General features: G+C 45.7%; 1 protein-coding gene across 2 annotated transcripts in view; it reads left to right on the top strand.

The window, feature by feature from the left end:
• Window positions 1-15,107, top strand: part of zdhhc2 (zDHHC palmitoyltransferase 2) — a 38,893-nt gene that overhangs the window by 684 nt on the left and 23,102 nt on the right. The gene's annotated exons all lie outside the window — the stretch shown is intronic.

Here is a 15,107-nt window from a genome sequence, read left to right as displayed (position 1 = left end):
TGACAGTAGAAATGTACATATTGGTTGTTTATATATGGGCTGAGTTTTATATTATTCAATAATATTGGCAGTGTTTGATTATCTCAAAGAATGTCTCATATATGTATAGACATTTATTATAATCCAAACAACTATATAAAAAACAATCCCTGAGGAAATTGAAGGGTGTATATCAACTTGTGTGTCTATAAAACATCCAAGTTATGGTCTGCTTTTACATTTTTATGACCATGAAAATTCAAGCCCCCTCCATTTGAGTTCCTCTCCAGGTGAAAAATCACCTCACAAGGATGGGTTTAAAAGATTTATTTTTTATTTTATTTAACTAGGCAAGTCAGTTAAGAACAAATTCTTATTTTCAATGACGGCCTAGGAACAGTGGGTTAACTGCCTTGTTCAGGGGCAGAACGACAGAACGACAGATTTGTACCTTGTCAGTTCGGGGATTTGAACTTGCAACCTTTCGGTTACTAGCCCAACCCTCTAACCAGTAGGCTACCCTCCCGCCCAATATATATATAGACTGTACTATCCTGTGCCTGTATGGATGGATTATACACTGCTCAAAAAAATAAAGGGAACACTTAAACAACACAATGTAACTCCAAGTCAATCACACTTCTGTGAAATCAAACTGTCCACTTAGGAAGCAACACTGATTGACAATACATTTCACATGCTGTTGTGCAAATGGAATAGACAACAGGTGGAAATTATAGGCAATTAGCAAGATACCCCCAATAAAGGAGTGGTTCTGCAGGTGGGGACCACAGACCACTTCTCAGTTCCTATGTTTCCTGGCTGATGTTTTGGTCACTTTTGAATCCTGGCGGTGCTTTCACTCTAGTGGTAGCATGAGACGGAGTCCACAACCCACACAAGTGGCTCAGGTAGTGCAGCTCATCCAGGATGGCACATCAATGCGAGCTGTGGCAAGAAGGTTTGCTGTGTCTGTCAGCGTAGTGTCCAGAGCATGGAGGCGCTACCAGGAGACAGGCCAATATATCAGGAGATGTGGAGGAGGCCGTAGGAGGGCAACAACCCAGTAGCAGGACCGCTACCTCAGCCTTTGTGCAAGGAGGAGCAGGAGAAGCACTGCCAGAGCCCTGCAAAATGACCTCCAGCAGGCCACAAATGTGCATGTGTCTGCTCAAACGGTCAGAAACAGACTCCATCAGGGCCCGACGTCCACAGGTGGGGGTTGTGCTTACAGCCCAACACCGTGCAGGAGGTTTGGCATTTGCCAGAGAACACCAAGATTGGCAAATTTGCCACTGGCGCCCTGTGCTCTTCACAGATGAAAGCAGGTTCACACTGAGCACATGTGACAGACGTGACAGTCTGGAGATGCCATGGAGAACGTTCTGCTGCCTGCAACATCTTCCAGCATGACCGGTTTGGCGGTGGGTCAGTCATGGTGTGGGGTGGCATTTCTTTGGGGGGCCGCACAGCCCTCCATGTGCTCGACAGAGGTAGCCTGACTGCCAATAGGTACCGAGATGAGATCCTCAGACCCCTTGTGAGACCATATGCTGGTGCGGTTGGCCCTGGGTTCCTCCTAATGCAAGACAATGCTAGACCTCATGTGGCTGGAGTGTGTTCAGCAGTTCCTGCAAGAGGAAGGCATTGATGCTATGGACTGGCCCACCCGTTCCCCAGACCTGAATCCAATTGAGCACATCTGGGACATCATGTCTCGCTCCATCCACCAACGCCACTTTGCACCACAGACTGTCCAGGAGTTGGCGGATGCTTTAGTCCAGGTCTGGGAGGAGATCCCTCAGGAGACCATCCGCCACCTCATCAGGAGCATGCCCAGACTCCAAATCCAGACCTCCATGGGTTGATAAATTGGATTTCCATTGATTATTTTTGTGTGATTTTGTTGTCAGCACATTCAACTATGTAAAGAAAAAAGTATTTAATAAGATTATTTCTTTCATTCAGATCTAGGATGTGTTGTTTAAGTGTTCCCTTTATTTTTTTGAGCAGTATATGTACGTACTACTACTTCATACAGCTCTGACAACATTCATTACATGTGTTCATGTATCGCATATTCACCACAACACTTTGACGTGATCAGCACTTGATTTACAAGTGTAGTCTAAGGGCCCTGGTCAAAAGTAGTCCCCTATAGTGTGCCATTTCGGACATTTAGTTCTCCCTCTCATAGCTTTCAAGGCTGTTTTTTAGACTGCCAATGTTACATTTTGTTAAATTATAGTGTAAAAGAGCATAATATTACACAACATATTGAATTGGCCTGAATAGGGATACTGATTCCTGAGGTAAGGAGCTCTGTGTGTGTCAGAAGAAACCAGGGCCAGCCCACTCCTTGCTCTATTTGGCAGTATGTCAGGTCACCACCTCTGCAAATGGACTCTGCATTTACCAAGAAGCATCACATGCAAACTGGTCTGGATTCAAAGAGCAGTGGTTGCAAAGTATCGTTTTTGAATGTTGCTATGCTTGTGCTATCATCAGTCTATTGTCCAATCAATTCCTTTTCTGTTTGACACGCACGCTGTTTTTAGCTTAGTCTTTTGGATTTAACAACAACCATGTCAGCTGACTTTGAGCTAATATTAAGGGTGAATAATGACCTGTTTTGACCATGTCTTTGGCTTTCTGCCCTAATTTCTTTTTTTTTTCTGTATAAATAGCCCTAAAATACAGTATCTGTACACAGACCATAAATGTCTCCCTTTTTGTTTTCTTATAAAGCTGTGAGTGCTATTATATGATACAATATCAGTACTTGTTGCATTTACAACTTGTCAAAGTCATATCATCAACTGAATTCAGTCAGAGCATGGCTGTGGATTGACTGCATTGTTTGAATGGAATGTTGGCATATTAGCAGTTAATTTGGAAAATGAATGGAATCATTCCTCTAAAACTGTCTGGATAGCTAGCTAACATACAGTGCAGATAAACTCTTCAAATGTATTATTTTACACAATACCTTATCACAGCACTGGCAAACAATGGTTGACCAACTCCCTTACCAAAATGGCTGCCCTTTATCCCATCTTATGAAGGTTAATTTCCATTCTATTATTCTAATGCCTAATTCTATGGTCTCAGGTGAGAGTGTTGCTGCCCTACTGTGTCTCAGGTGAGAGTGTTGCTGTCATCACTTTGAGTTCCCCTCCCAGCCAGCCCAGTCATCAGCCCAGTCAGGTTGACCCTCCCAGCCAGCCCAGTCATCAGCCCAGTCAGGTTGACCCTCCCAGCCAGCCCAGTCATCATCCCAGTCAGGTTGACCCTCCCAGCCAGCCCAGTCATCATCCCAGTCAGGTTGACCCTCCCAGCCAGCCCAGTCATCATCCCAGTCAGGTTGACCCTCCCAGCCAGCCCGTCATCATCCCAGTCAGGTTGACCCTCCCAGCCAGCCCAGTCATCATCCCAGTCAGGTTGACCCTCCCAGCCAGCCCAGTCATCATCCCAGTCAGGTTGACCCTCCCAGCCAGCCCAGTCATCATCCCAGTCAGGTTGACCCTCCCAGCCAGCCCAGTCATCAGCCCAGTCAGGTTGACCCTCCCAGCCAGCCCAGTCATCATCCCAGTCAGGTTGACCCTCCCTGACTCTAGAGACACACCTCCTGTTTCCTTCCTGCTGTTCTAAACACTATCTAAAGTAGGTAAACTTTCCCCGTTTGTCTTAGAACACAATATTATGGCCAGTAACAGAGTCAAACACTTTGTCAAAACCCTTCTCTACCCCGGAGGTAAGAAAGGCTGAAAATCTCTGACCGGCCTATAAGAGTTATTCCTAACCATGTGGCCTGACCAGGAAACACAGTTCTCAGCGGATGTTGTTAAGTAGATTTAATTGGTTCATCTGTTATTATCAATGCTTTTAGTGAATACAACTAATATCATAGTTTGATATTCGCGTTGACTGTAAAATTACTTTTTTATATATATTTGTAGTTTTCTTCTATCTGCAATGAAACCAGTAAGATAGGACTAGAAGTGTTGTTGCCTGCGGCCAGCATGTGGTGTGATGAGGTCCAGAGATAACTGTAGGAGGGTATCGTCAGCTGATCCCTCTGTTAATCCCATTGTCTGACTCGCATGCAATCTCTGCCTGACCCAGATTTCCTTAAAATTATCTTTAATAAATGGCAGCAGGGTCTTTAAAGTTGACAAAATGTTAGTCACATATCTGTGACAGTGGAGGCTCATCAGAGGAGGAAGGGGAGGACCATACTCCTCAGTGAATTTCATAAAGATAAAAATAGTGAAACATTAAAAAAGTTATCCTTTTTTAGATAAAACTATACTAAATATATTCACGTCAACAAATAATTGATTAAAACACACTGTTTTGCAATGAAGGTCTACAGTAGTTTCCGTCCTCCTCTGGGTACATTGACTTCAATATAAAACCTAGGAGGCTCATGGTTCTCACCCCCTTCTATAGACTTACACAATAATTCTGACAACTTCTGGAGGATTTCCTCCAACCTATTAGAGCTCTTGCAGCATGAACTGACATGTTGTCCACCCAATCAAAGGATCAGAGAATCAATCTATACTACATGACCAAAAGTATGTGGAAACCTGCTTGTCGAAAATCTTATTCCAAAATCATGGGTATTAATATGGAGTTGGTTCCCCCTTTGCTGCTATAATAGCCTCCACTCTTCTGGGAAGGCTTTCTACTCGATGTTGGAACCATTGCTGCGGGGACTTGCTTCCATTTAGCCACAAGAGCATTAGTGATGTTGGGCGATTAGGCCTGGCTCGCAGTTTGCATTCCAATTCATCACAAAGTTGTTCGATGGGGTTGAGGTCAGGGCTCTGTGCAGGCCAGTCAATTTCTTCCACACTGATCTCGACAAACCATTTCTGCATGGACCTCGCTTTGTGTACGGGGGCAGGAAAGGGCCTTCCCTAAACTGTTGCCACAAAGTTGGAAGCACAGAATCATCTAGAATGTCATTGTATTCTGTAGCGTTACGATTCCCCTTTACTCAGGGGGGCCTAGCCCAAAGGGGCCTAGCCCAAACCATGAAAAACAGCCCCAGACCGTTATTCCTCCTCTACCAAACTTTACAGTTGGCACTATGCATTCGGGCAGGTGGTGTTCTCCTGGCATCCGCCAAATCCAGAATCCTCCGTTGGACAGCCAGATGGTGAAACGTGATTCATCACTCCAGAGAATGCATTTCCACTGCTCCAGAGTCCAATGGCGGTGAGCTTTACACCACTCTAGCCGACACTTGGCAATGCACATGGTGATCAATTCTTGTTCTGACGTTGCTTCCAGAGGCAGTTTGTAACTCGGTAGTGAGTGTTGCAACCGAGGACAGACAGAATTTTAAGCGATACGCGCTTCAGCACTCGGCGGTCCTGTCCTGTGAGATTTTGTGGCCTACCACTTCGCAGCTGAGCCGTTGTTGCTCCTAGACGTTTCCACTTCACAATAACAGCACTTACAGTTGACCAGGGCATTTCTAGCAGGGCAGAAATTTGACGAACTGACTTGTTTGGAAGGTGGCATCTTATGATGGTGCCACGTTGAAAGTCACTGAGCTCTTCACCATTCTATTGCCAATGTTTGTCTATGGAGTTTGTATGGCTGTGTACTCGATTTTATACACCTCCCAGCAACGGGTGTGGCTGAAATTGCCGAATCCACTCATTTGAAGTGCTGTCCACATACATTTGTATATATAGTGTAGTACTGATAGCATAAGCTACAGCTAGCTAGCACTACAGTGTATAAAATGTGGTGAGTAGTTGACTTAAAGAGAAAGACAATAGTTTAACAGTTTTGAACAACTTAATTTATTCCTAAATTAAGGAGAAGCAAAAGAGAGAGAGAGACAGATTGAGATTTAGTTGTATTTTTTTTTTACTTTCACTTAGCTAGTGAATGTAGCTAGCTAGTTTAACCTATTCAAACACCTGACTCAAACAGAGAGGGATGCTATGTTAGCTAGCTATGGCTATCCAGCACTGGATGGATGAGAGACAGCTAGTTCACCTGTGAAGTCCTTGTGTCGCAGAACTGGGCTCTGTTGCAATAGCAGGACGCACGTACGCACGCACGCACGCACCAACACACACACACACACACACACGGCCAGTTTCAGTTGCTCAGATCACCTTTCCTCAGCTCTGACTGTATGTTGTGCAGACTGCAGTGTGCTCTGAGCCTGTGAAGCTAATGTGTGCTCAGGGATGGAACTTAAGGATTTTGGGCACTGGCCAGCCAGACTTCCATTTTTACTAGCCCGGGTCTAAAATCTGTGCCATGCGATATTTGAAAAGACAACATTTCTCTAGGCGGCAGGCTAGTTTGGTACATTTTCTACTAGCCCGGTTGAACAGTACTAGCCTCAGGCTAGCTAGCTAGCTTAATATCCATCCCTGGGTGTGCTCCTTCAAGGGCTTTTTGAAAATGGAAGGAACAAGATTGATGAGCTCTTGGGGAACTATGTGTTGGGTATTTATTTTATTAGTTATGTGTAGGATGCTGTGTCTCAATTAGGGAGCTGGTAGTGTCTTTTCGGGGCTGTTCATATTGTTTATTAGGTGTGTGTTAATGCTGTTGATGTGTATTAGGTGTGTGTTAATGCTGTTGATGTGTATTAGGTGTGTGTTAATGCTGTTGATGTGTATTAGGTGTGTGTTAATGCTGTTGATGTGTTTTAATGCTGTTGATGTGTATTAGGTGTGTGTTAATGCTGTTGATGTGTGTTAGGTGTGCATTGGTGCTGTTGGTGTGTATTAAGCAGGGGTTGGAACCTACATTATTTTAGTTCTAAACAGAACCATTTTTTTTGTTACGTTCCACTCCACCAATCATGCAGTGCGGATAGCAATGAGAATTGAGCAGATTGCTATGAAGTGGGCAAGCTATAGCTCAGTGAGTTGTTTACATGTGTGATGGAAAGACACGTGCAAGATGCAACTGACATTTTGCGGGTGGGGAGAGAACGAGAGAGCAGGTCCGGCTCCAGGATGATATGCCTGAGATGACATTTTAAATCCATGGGTGGGCACAACTAGTTTTGCTTTAGAGCCCTAATAAAATAAGGTCGATTGGTCCTACTACTGTTGAAATGTACAAAAATGTATTTGAAATGTAGCCTTACACATCAACAACCATTGTTTTGTAAAATGGCACAAGAAAGATATGCGCCCCATTATGACATACAAGTGTATACAAAATGCAGCCGTAGCTGCCGTAGACCTACACATAATACAAAATGCAGCCGTAGCTGCCGTAGGTCTACACATAATACAAAATGCAGCTGTAGGTCTACACATAATACAAAATGCAGCCGTAGCTGCCGTAGGCCTACACATAATACAAAATGCAGCTGTAGGTCTACACATAATACAAAATGCAGCCGTAGCTGCCGTAGGCCTACACAAAATACAAAATGCAGCCGTAGCTGCCGTACGCCTACACATAATACAAAATGCAGCCGTAGCTGCCGTAGGCCTACACATACAGCCGTAGCTGCCGTAGGCCTACACATACAGCCGTAGCTGCCGTAGGACTACACATCATTTGTGGCTACCAACAGGATGAGCACCGCTAGGGTTTCAAAGATTCTTACAGGCTTCATAGCTTAAACTTTTCTGTTGAATTTGTGACTCTACGCAATGAGCGTAACCTACAGTAAGCCAAGCTGCCACTTCTCCAGGTGCACAATATTTTCTGTCGGAGAGTTTCAGAAATAGGGCTGTGAGACACGGGCTTAATCCTAGACACATGGAATGTAGGGTGAATACGGAGAGTACAGGGTAACAAAAGACGAACAGCAGTGGAACTAAGGACTCTAGAGATGGGGAAAGGGCCAATGAAATGGGGGGAAAGTTTGCGGGACTTCACCCGAAGGGGCAGGTCCCGTGTGGATAGCCGTACCCTCTGCCCAATGCGATAGCGAGGAGCTGGACGGCGATCCGCTTGTCGACTATACCTGGAGTTGGTCTTGAGATGCGCCGCCCGGGCTCTTTTCTAGGTACGCCGACAGTGGTGGACGAACATCTGGGCCGAGGGTATGTTCACTTCCTGCTCTTGTTCTGGGAAGAGCGGAGGTTGATACCCCATGGATCACTCGAAAGGGGAGAGTCCCGTGGCCAAACAGGGAAGAGTGTTCCGGGCATACTCCACCCAAACCAGTTGTCAGGTCCAGGTAGTGGGGTTGGTCGAGACAAGGCATCTTAATGTTGTTTCCAGGTCTTGGTTTGCCCGCCGTTGGATTGGGGATGGAATCCGGAGGACAGGCTGGCCAACGACCCAATAAGGGTGCAAAACGCCTTCCAGAAATGAGACGAGAACTGAGGACCCTGGTCGGAGACCATGTCCACCGGGAGTCCGTGGATCCTGAAGACATGCTGCACCATGAGCTGGGCCGTCACTTTGGCAGAGGGTAGTTGGGGGAGAGGGATGAAATGGGCAGCTTTGGAAAACCGATCCACTACCGTCAGAATGACGGTGTTGCCATCAGACGGAGGGAGCCCAGTGACAAAGTCCAGGGAGATATGGGACCAGGGACGATGAGGGACAGGTAGTGGCTGAAGGAGGCCGGAAGGGGCTTGCCGTGGAGTCTTATTCTGAGCACAAACGGTGCATGCAACAATGAAGGCAGATGCGTCAGAAACCATTGTGGGCCACCAGAAACATTGTCGGGGGAAGGCCAGGGTCATCCGGAACTCGCCTGGAGGAATGAGCCCATTCCAGGACCCGGGACTGGACTGAATTAGGGACGAACAACCGGTTAGCCGGGCCACCTCCAGGGGCATACTGGGAACGTTGTGCCTTGCAGACCAGGGTCTCAATACCCCAGCCCACAGCAGCCGCAAGGCATGAGGTAGGGAGGATGGTCTTGGAGTCAGAGGATGTGGCAGCGGGACTGTACAGGCGAGAGAGGGCATAAGGTTTAACATTCTTGGACCCTGGGCGATAGGAAATGTTGAAGTTCAACCTGGTGAATAACAGAGCCCACTGGGCCTGCCTGGTGTTAAGGCGCTTGGCTGTGTGGAGATATTCCAAATTCTTGTGGTCGGTCCAAACCAAAAACGGATGTTCTGCTCCCTCCAGCCAGTCTCCACTCCTCCAGTGCCATCTTGACCGCCAGGAGTTCTTGGTTACCCACGTCGTAGTTTCTTTCTGCAGAGTTGAGACGATGGGACAGGAAGGAACAGGAATGGAGCTTTTGGTCCTGGACAGATCGCTGGGACAGGATAGCCCCCACTCCAACGTCAGAATCATCAACCTCAACCACAAACTGATGGGACGGGTCCGGATGGACGAGGATGGGAACTGTAGTGAACCGACACTTCAGGTCCACAAAGGCTCTGTCAACCGCTGGGGACCATGTGAATGGTACCTTGGGAGAGGTGAGTGACGAGAGGGGGGCCGCCAGGGTGCTGTAGCCTTGAATGAAACGCCGGTAGAAATTGTAAAACCCCAGGAAACGTTGTAGCTGAATCCTGGACGTAGGTTGGGGCCAATCCACTACTGCTTTCACCTTTTCCGGGTCCATATGGACATTTCCTTCAGAGATGACATATCTCAGAAAGGAGAGGGTAGAACGGTGGAACTCGCATTTCACCGCGTTCACAAATAACTAGTTCTCCAGGAGGCGCTGAAGGACTTGTCTAACATGGAGGACGTGTTCTTGGGCAGAAGAGAAAAAAAACAGGATGTCGTCGAGGTAGACGGACACGAAACGGTTTAACATGTCCCGGAGCACATCGTTTACCAGGGCCTGGAAGTGTTGAAGGCTGTCTTCCACTCATCCCCTTTGCGTATCCGAACCAGGTGGTAGGCATTCCGAAGGTCCAGTTTGGAGAAGATGGTAGCCCCCTGGAGAGGTTCGAAAGCTAAGGAGAGGAGTGGTAGGGGGTAACGATTCTTGATCGTTATGTCATTAAGGCCCCGGTAGTCAATGCACGGACGCAGGGTCTTGTCCTTCTTTTCCACAAAGACAAACCCTGCGCCGGCAGGGGGCCAGTTCATACTATAAGGGCACAAGGCGAGAGCCAGATGCAGACACGGGAGGCAGATGGTTTGAGTCTGATATTTATTAATAATCCAAAAGGGCTAGGCAATAGAATGTTCGTGGACAGGCAAAAGGTCAAAACCAGTTCAGAGTCCAGGAGGTCAGGCTCGAGGTCAGGGCAGGCAGAATGGTCAGGCAGGCGGGTACAGAGTCCAGGAAACAGGCAAGGGTCAAAACTGGGAGGACTAGTAAAAGAGAATAGAAAAGGCAGGAGTACGGGAAAAACACGCTGGTTGACTTGAAACATACAAGACGAACTGGCACAGACAGACAGAAAACCCAGGTTTAAATACCCAGGGGATAATGGGGAAGATGGGTGACACCTGGAGGGGGTGGAGACAAGCACAAGGACAGGTGAAACAGATCAAGTTGTGACAGAAAAGCAAACGAAATCTAAGTGTATATTCTGTATTCATAGCTGATGTTACATTTCCTGCATGGTAGTAGCCAATTTTAATAAGATAAGAGTAAATGCAAATTCAGAGAGCACACACACACTATAGCAAGAGAGCAGGGAGGGGCAAAAAAGTAGGCTATGTGTCATTTTCATAGTATTGACATAATTTTTAAAGTAGCCTATCACACAACGACTGTGTATAGCAAAAGAATGATTACATAGTGAACGTTTATTTACTTCTTTTAGCAGGCTACACAGTGTATTGGTCCTATACTACTCTGACATACAACATGAACTAAAATGTAGGCCTGAACTGCAGCCACATACACAACAACTGTTATTTTGTACACAAGAAAGCATGCCATGTTGAAGAGAAACCCCACGAAGACTGGTAGCCCAAGATGTGCTCATTAAAACAGCACATGCCGTAACCATCGATTCAGGACCATGGACTAAAGGCTACCGCCAGTATGCGCCATGAAGGAATACGCTGCCAATTTCAGCACCACCGAAGTGGACAGCCAATGGACCACATTGGTCATAAAATAACGCAAAAGCTGTATTTCTATTAATATCAATGTCTTGACCTTGTTCACATCCCAAAAGTTTGGGCTCTCTGCATCCATGGTACACAGAGCTTCCACTAGTTGACTATTTCCTTTGCTAAATCGTGATGACATTTCCCCCAGCACGGCATAGAAAGTGCTGAAAAACAGTCATCTCTTCTCCATCACCATGCTGGCCCACTGTGCTTTCAACTACATACTCTTGCAGAGTTTTACTCATCAGTCGCCGTTGTTTGCTTGGAGCTGGTGTGCTCGTACCTTCTTGGCATGCCTCCCAAAGCTTTTTCAATTCAGCATCACTTCGCCGTTTTTCAATGCACCCATAAGAGCTGCAGACAAGTTTGACACCAGTGTGCAGATCAGTAGCTTCTGACTGCAGTAACTCATTAGGAGGGTCGAGGAGCCCCAGAATTGTGTGAGTCATGTTCACAATAAACTTAAAGCTTGGCTCTGTCACTGCTTTCAATAAGCCTCAATGGCCTCAAGTCTCACATCTGTGCCATATGCGCGAGTAAATTCGATTTCACAGAGCTTCTCTGTGATGTTGTCACTTGTTTTCAAAATGACTGACACTGTGGCGAGGTGGCCAGTCCATCTCTGATCAAGAACTCTTTTCAGTGTTTCTCCAGTGTACTGTGCAGCCACCGTGGGTTTCCTAAAGAAGTTGTACAGAGAGCTAGACACATTGAACAAGTCATCTATCGCCTCATCAGAAGACATAGTATGCACCACAACCAAATGCAGACCTTGAACCAGGCTCTACAAAAGGTCATCAGGTGGCTGGGGTAACGCTGGCTCTTCATCACAGAGGTCGTCAGGTGGCTGGGGTAATGCTGGCTCTTCATCACAGAGGTCGTCAGGTGGCTGGGGTAACGTTGGCTCCTCATCACAGAGGTCGTCAGGTGGCTGGGGTAACGCTGGCTCTTCATCACAGAGGTCGTCAGGTGACTGGGTAACGCTGGCTCCTCATCACTGAGATCGTCAGGTGACTGGGGTAACGCTGGCTCCTCATTACGATGTGGTCAAGTGGCAGGGGTAACGCTGGCTCCTCATCACTGATATCGTCAGGTGGCAGGGGTAATGCTGGCTCCTCATTAGAGGTCGACTGATTATGATTTTCACCGCCGATACCGATACCGATTATTGGAGGACCAAAAAAGGCCGATGCCGATTAATCGGTCGATTTAAAAAAAAAATGTATTTGTAATAGTGACAATTACAACAATACTGAATGAACACTTATTTTAACTTAATATAATACATCAAGAAAATCAATTTAGCCTCAAATAAATAATGAAACATGTTCAATTTGGTTTAAATAATGCAAAAACAAAGTGTTGGAGAAGAAAGTAAAAGTGCATTATGTGCCATGTAAGAAAGCTAACGTTTAAGTTCCTTGCTCAGAACATGAGAACATATGAAAGCTGGTGGTTCCTTTTAACATGAGTCTTCAATATTCCCAGGTAAGAAGTTTTAGGTTGTAGTTATTATAGGAATTATTGGACTATTTCTCTCTATACGATTTGTATTTCATATACCTTTGACTATTGGATGCTCTTATAGGCACTTTAGTATTGCCAGTGTAACAGTATAGCTTCCTCGCTCCTACCTGGGCTCAAACCAGGAACACATCGACAACAGCCACCCTCGAAGCAGCGTTACCCATGTAGAGCAAGGGAAACAACTACTCCAAGTCTCAAAGCGAGTGACGTTTGAAAGGCTATTAGCGCACACCCACTAACTAGCTAGCCATTTCACATCGGTTACACCAGCCTAATCTTGGGAGTTGACAGGCTTGAAGTCATAAACAGCGCAATACATTGCGAAAGCTGCTGGCAAAACGCATGAAAGTGCTGTTTTGAATGAATGCTTACTAGCCTGCTGGTGCCAACCATCGCTCAGTCAGACTGCTCTATCAAATCATAGACTTAATTATAACATAATAAAACACAGAAACACGAGCCTTAGGTCATTAATATGGTCGAATCCGGAAACTATCACGTTTATTCTTTCAGTGAAATACGGAACCGTTCCGTATTTTATCTAACGGGTGGCATCCATAAGTCTAAATATTCCTGTTACATTGCACAACCTTCAATATAATGTCATAGGTGTCGTAAGGAGAGGACCAAAACGCAGCGGGAATATGTACACTCATCTTCTTTATTGCTTTATTGACAAAAAAGGAAAACCCAAAACAAACACGTATACAAAACACAGCGACGAATAACAGGCCAGTAAGGCACAAAGCTATACACAGCACAATCTCCCACCAAAAAAACCATGAAAACAAACTCCTAATTATAGGACCCTCAATCAGAGGCAACAATAACCAGCTGCCTCCAATTGACGGTCCAACCCTAATTAACTAAACATAGAAATACAAAAGACTAGATAGAACATAGAAATATACTAACAAAGAACAATGACTAACAAACCCCGGACTAATAAATCAAATACCCCTCTACCTAAACACATACACAAAACACACCCTGAACCACATAAAACAAACACCCCCTGCCACGTCCTGACCAAACTACAATAACAAATAACCCCTATACTGGTCAGGACGTGACACATAATTACGTAAAACTCAGGGAAATTAGTTCACAACGAGCCAGGCAGCCCAAACTGTTGCATATACCCTGACTCTGCGTGCAATGAACGGAAGAGAAGTGACACAATTTCCCCTGGTTAATATTGCCTGCTAACCTGGATTTCTTTTAGCTAAATATGCAGGTTTAAAAATATATACTTCTGTGTATAGATTTTAAGAAAGGCATTGATGTTTATGGTTAGGTACAGTCGTGCAACAATTGTGCTTTTTTCGCAAATGCGCTTTTGTTAAATCATCCCCCGTTTGGCGAAGTTGGCTGTCTTTGTTTAGGAAGAAATAGTATTCACACAGTTCGCAACGAGCCAGGCGGCCCAAACTGCTGCATATACCCTGACTCTGTTGCAGAGGTGACACATTTTCCCTAGTTAAAAGAAATTCATGTTAGCAGGCAATATTAACTAAATATGCAGGTTTAAAAATATATACTTGTGTATTGATGTTAAGAAAGACATTGATGTTTATGGTTAGGTACAAGTTGGAGCAACTACAGTCCTTTTTCGTGAATGCGCGCCGCATCGATTACATGCAACGCAGGACAGGCTAGATAAACTAGTAATATCATCAACCATGTGTAGTTAACTAGTGATTATGATTGATTGATTGATTGTTTTTTATAAGATAAGTTTAATGCTAGCTAGCAACTTACCTTGGCTTCTTACTGCATTCGCGTAACAGGCAGGCTCCTCGTGGAGTGCAATGTAAAGCAGGTGGTTAGAGCGTTGGACTAGTTAACCGTAAGGTTGCAAGATTGAATCCCCAAGCTGACAAGGTAAAAATCTGTCGTTCTGCCCCTGAACAAGGCAGTTAACCCACCGTTCCTAGGCCGTCATTGAAAATAAGAATGTGTTCTTAACTGACTTGCCTAGTTAAAAAATATTTATAACATTTTTTAAAAAATCGGCGAATCGGTGACCAAAAATACCGATTACCGATTGTTATGAAAACTTGAAATTGGCCCTAATTAATCGGCCATTCCGATGAATCGGTCGACCTCTACTCCTTATCACCGAGGTCATCAGGTGGCTGGGGTAACGCTGGCTCCTCATCACCGAGGTCGTCAGGTGGCTGGGGTAATGCTGGCTCTTCATCACAGAGGTCGTCAGGTGGCTGGGGTAACGCTGGCTCCTCATCACCGAGGTCGTCAGGTGGCTGGGGTAATGCTGGCTCCTCATCACCAAGGTCATCAGGTGCTAGTGGCTGGGGTAACGGAGGTGCAGGTGCTTGTTGGGATGTTACCCTAGTGCTGGGCTATGGCACTTCTCCATCTTGTTGGGCAGCAGGCGGCGTGGGGGCATTTGCTGCTAGGTTCCTCAACCTCAGTAGTTGGGCTAACAGGCCGCTTGGTGAGCTCAGCATCGATTTTGACATGGTGGTCCTCACTTTTTTTCTCTTGGCAGTGCCCAGCCATTTTCGGATATCCATGTTGATAAAAGCATAGCCAACTAGCTATAACTATTCTGTGTGCCACTAACAAAACTTAACAAAGCTAGC

The sequence above is a fragment of the Salmo salar genome, chromosome 09, assembly GCF_965601325.2.
Source record: "Salmo salar chromosome 09, fSalSal1, whole genome shotgun sequence".
In the NCBI taxonomy this organism is placed as follows: Eukaryota; Metazoa; Chordata; class Actinopteri; order Salmoniformes; family Salmonidae; genus Salmo; species Salmo salar.
This window is presented reverse-complemented; position numbering and strand designations above follow the sequence as displayed.